This window comes from Schistocerca serialis, chromosome 7, assembly GCF_023864345.2.
Source record: "Schistocerca serialis cubense isolate TAMUIC-IGC-003099 chromosome 7, iqSchSeri2.2, whole genome shotgun sequence".
Taxonomy (NCBI): Eukaryota; Metazoa; Arthropoda; class Insecta; order Orthoptera; family Acrididae; genus Schistocerca; species Schistocerca serialis.
In genome coordinates, this window is record NC_064644.1 from 264417302 (window position 1) to 264422761 (window position 5460).

Here is a 5460-nt window from a genome sequence, read left to right on the forward strand (position 1 = left end):
GATATCGACGGCTTTTTTGATACCAATGAGTTAATTCAGAATAAAAATCACACAATTGAGAATTGTAATGACACTAATAGGCAGGACCCTTTTGGGATTTTACAAGCACATTCCACAGTTTTTACTCACAAAACGGGAACAATCAAGGGATTTCAATAACAATTTCGTGTTCGTGAGCATACTAAATTTTGTGTTAGACCATACGTAATTCCGGCACATTATAGGGACCGTGTTAGAACAGAAATACAATCTATGCTTGACGAGGGAATTATTGAGCCTGCAGTAAGCTCATACAACAATCCATTACATGTTACTGAGAAGAAAAATGGATCAATCAGGCTCATAGATTAGAGACAAATCTACACTATCATCATTCCTGAAACAGACAGGCCGCAAACGTTGGAAGAACTTCTTCAAATTTTAATGGTGTAAAAGTGCTGTCTTCCATTGATCTCAGATCCACCTTTTATCAGATCGGACTTCATCCAGAATGTAGAAAATACACAGCTTTTCTTTGTTTCGGCGTTTGTTATCAATTTCGGAAACTTTCTTTTGGTTTGAATATTTCTTCGGCAGCATTCATTCGTAGGCTAAATTCCATATTACCTGAGTTCTTAAAACGCCACATCACCTTATATGTGGACCATATTCTGATAGCAGAAGCCTCATGGGAAGAACATAATCGCATCCTCAACAGTGTGTTGCATATTTTTGCAGAATCTGGAATTACAGTTAACCTCGGAAAGTCTGAATTCGGTAGGACAAAGGTGAAGTTTTTGGGACATATTATTCCTTCTGAAGGCATTCAGGTGGATCCTGAAAAGTTAGATGAAATCAGAGCCATTCCAGTTCCATCCATGAAAAAACAAGTCCGCAGTTTTCTAGGTCTCATAAATTTTTACCGTCTTTTTCAGAATATGCAAATTCTAGTTACACCAAAACTTTGTTCTCTCGCTGGAAAAAATACTATTAGGAACCAGGACGAACAGGCGCAGTTGGAATTTAATTCTTTGAAAGAAGCGCTACTTCACGTACCAATATTAGCTCATCCAGATCCGTCACAAGATTTCTGCCTTGGCACGGATTCTTCTAAAGTCGGTCTTGGTGCCCATTTATTTCAAGAAGCCGTAGAAAATGACACTACTACTCAGAAAACCATTGCTTTTGCTAGCCGAGTGCTAACAAAATCTGAAAAAAATTATTCCATTACTGAATTTAGCTATCATTTGGGCATTTAACAAATGCCGTTTCTTTCTTTCTGGTAAGCACGTAAAAGTATACAGTGATCATCGTGCATTACAGTTTCTTATGTCTTCAAAATTAAATCATGACAGGTTAAAACGTTGGGCACTGTTTCTGCAAGAATTCCACTTAACAATAGTCTACATTCCCGGCAAGGAGAACATTGTTGCGGACGCACTGTCACGCGCACCAGCTGGGCTTAAGAAAAGTAACACAGAAGGCAACCTCGAGAAAAATTTCAGTATTCTTTACATTCAGAAAGTCGCCTTTGAAAACTTCATCACCATATCTTTAAAAGGCATTGCTCATGAGCAAGATAAAGATCCGATTTGGAAAGACATCAAAAGTAAATGGCATGAAACGACACACACACAGATTCGGAATTACTATCTGGTTAGAAACAACATAGTCTTCAAACGCTGCACTGTTGATAACAAGCTATAGGTACTTTGCATTCCTGACGATTTTGCTAATAAGCTCATTTGGTACATTCATTTTAGGTACGCACATTTTGGTCCACGAAAATGTTATCATATTCTTCGGACGACTTGTTATTTTAACAATATGGAAAAGAGAATTCGAAGAGTCTTGTCTATTTCTAAACTTTGTCAAAAGGCTAAACCATCTACTATCTCACAACGTGCTCCATTGTTTCCTATCACTCCTTCTAAATTAAAAGAATTTGCTGCTGTTGATCTCTTGGGACCCCTCGTCAGAACATCGAATGGATTTTCGTACGTTCTAGTAGCTGATGAACTTACCCCAAAATTTGTTTCTTTCACTCCGTTACGTAAAGCCACTGGGCGGTCTGTATCCAACGCCTTTGTTAAAAATTTCTTATGTGAAGTTTGCCACAATGCTAAAGTCATTTCAGATAACGGACCGCAATTCAGGTCTGCTGTTTGGTCACACATGCTTTGGAATCATAAAATCAAACCTGTTTTTATTTCATTGTACTCACCACACTGTAACCCGTCTGAACGGATTATGAAAGAAATCAATAAGCTTTGCAGATTTCATTGTCACATTGGGACAGATATTTACACTTATTTCAAACCGTGCTGAATGAAATGCCTCATGACTCCATTGCTTTACCACCTATTCTTGTACTGATGAATGAAGTACCACCAAACAGGATCAGAGAGCTTGTTCCTTTTCCGAATTCACGTAAACTTTGACACAAAGACATAATTGATTTGGCTATTAAAAATATAAAATCTACAGCAGACAAAAGGAGAAAACTACACAGTAAAGCAAATGCAAAGAAATTATATATTGGTCAGAAAGTTCTCATTAAAGCTCATTCATTGTCACACAAGAAGAAACGCTTGAGTCACAAATTCTTTCTGATTTACAATGGACCTTACAGGATCCGGCGTATAGCACATGATAATTGTGTTGAAGTTGAAACTCTGCGTGCTAGGAGAAGTAAAGGATTGCACCACGTTTCAGATGTAAAACCGTTTATTGGGAGATAATCTGCTTTTTAACATAGTCTTTGCTATAAAATTTTTCACTTCACATTACTAGTACGCTTTGTCACACTTAGATCTGTTAACATGCAACAATGTTTCGAAGTTAATTATCCAGTCTAGAACCTAGGGAACATATTTAGACAGTAATTAGGAATGCATTGTTATAGTGAACAGACGACACAGTGTTATTGTGTGTGTACATTCTTGCTTGTTAGTCGCACGATTACGTAACAACTATAAGGCTCACATACTTAGAACATTTACTGCTACTGCTAATGAGATTTTAATGCAACATTTTGGTTTACTTGAAAATACATTCTGGATTTAAAGTACTTTCTGAGAGATAGCAGATGACACAGTGGTTAGTTTATGTGACAGCTACACGATTATATCTCGACGCTACTAATGTGTGACACAATTTACATTGTTGCTTTTGCGGTGTATCTGTTTTATATCTGCACAGTTTTTCTAAATTCTTCTGGAAAGGAAAACATGTTTTAGTACTAACTTTTGTGGTATAGCTACAATTAGACAGCCTTTTTCGAAGCACAACAATACATTACAGTATAGCACTTTCTTGATCACGGTACTGTACATCATAACTACAATATCTATGCGCATAGCATTTCGCTTTTGTTTATTACAAGGTAAGTACATTGACTTCTACAGAACTTTGCTTACAGACGACGATAATTACAACACTTGGCATATTTTTTTACCCTTAAGTAATGACAGAGATTATCTTACAACAAGACGCACAGTTTAGCGCTGCAGTACACGTATTTGAGTGATTAATTTTGTTCTTAAAATATTTATTTTAAAAGATTTTTGAATTGCAAAGATACAAAGGTTTTCCGTGATCCATTTCATTCCATTGCTGTAATCTGTAACACCTGAGGGTATAATTACATTAATCCTCAGGAGGTACACGCCTACTTTGTGTACTAAGCGTGGCGAGTGCTAGGAGCCCTAGCTAATATGGTATTTACTTATACAACTTTACACATCGGTACCATATTTCTGTAACACAGAATTACACAGCTATCTGATCATTTAACTGAGAGAGACATGCATTCTTTTTACTACGTCAGTGTCACAAGTTTACGCAATTACACAGCTGGATAACTTCACACTTATGAAATTGTATTTTGTCTGTACTTTGTGAACTGTTTGTATTTTTTTGGAACCATTGTGATACTATGAGAGTTTGGAATGATGCATTTGGTATGGGATCATGATTTTTAAAGTACGTTTGAGGTAGATGACACTATTGAAATGAGCAGAGAATTTTTTTAGGTTTTGAAATTATTGTAAAAAGCTACAACGTTTTTGAGATTTGACTGATGTGTTATGATGTTACTATTACGATGACGATGTGTATTACGCTGTTGAAGTATGTTTATGATCAATAAGCTGATGCTATATGAGGAATTTGATAAAGCTACATATTTATTATGATGAAACATTGAAGAAGTGTCGACGACTATGTATATGTGTAGTAAAGTAAGGAATAATGAGTAGTGATTAGGGACTCTGGTTTGTGAAAAAGGATGTTGCTAACCAAGAATCGTACTTTAAGAGTTATGAAATGTGTGTAAATGCGTGAATGGATCACAATGCCGGCGAAAATTTTTTGGACACTGTTATATTTATAGGGTTTTGTTTCTACACATTTGTAACGCAAATTCTTGATGTGTGAAATTTTTTATATGAGACTGTCACTATAGCACAAACTGCTGTCGTAAATATTTCGGTAAGGAAGCTAAGTGACCTTGATGTAATACGATATGGGCGCTCAGCTGCGCCAGTCGTCTGGAGAAAAAGCCATTAGGTGGAGAAAAAAGAGGTCATTAACCTCATTCCTTTGTAGAATGCATTGCAAATACGACACTTGAAAACATATGAGTACTGTTTGGGGCTTGTTCTTTCTGATATTTACTGAAATGCCTAATGAAATGATGAGAAATATTTTATGTCTATACACCTGATAATGACTACTGTCTTTCTAGTTGAGAGATTTTTTTACTACCTTATCAAATGCCATATGGCTAGTCAATGATGTTTCATGCTTTGCTTTGTGTGTGTGTATATATATATATATATATATATATATATATATATATATATATATATTTGCTATTTTGTTTAATATCTAATTTCTACTTGTACTGCAGCATTGGTTAAAATAAAATTTAATAGATGTACTAATATCACTATTTTCTGTCTACAGACCCAGTAAAGAATAATTTTATGATCTACTTTCTTAGAAAAGAGAGCACAAATAGACATTTCCTTTCACAGGAATTGTATACATAATTTTTTTAACGATTTGTTAATTTCTGCAGAGTAAGTTTTTGTGATGCATCACTCTAGAGTTAAGATCTGACATAGGTATTAGACATTTCCTATCTTTAATGTGATATTTTTTCTGCTTGAGCTTTGTCATGTTTAGGTATAAGTTATTGCATTTGCTGCTGCTGTTTATCAGGCATTGTCCTACTGAATTTTACCTTTTGTTAAGCCAGTTTTACTACTGATTTATTTTTCTTGTTGCAGCACATTGCATCATATTAGTTGCAATGTTGCACTTGCTTTGCTAACTAAGATAGACTGCTGCTTGCTTTGCCAATTTGCATTTTTTTTGTCATTGCTGTTTGTGTTAATTTGTTATGTGCTGCTGCATTGTCTTGTCCCTTAGTTTATGCATCTGAGCTCAGTAGATTTAAGTTAGCTTATGAGGGGG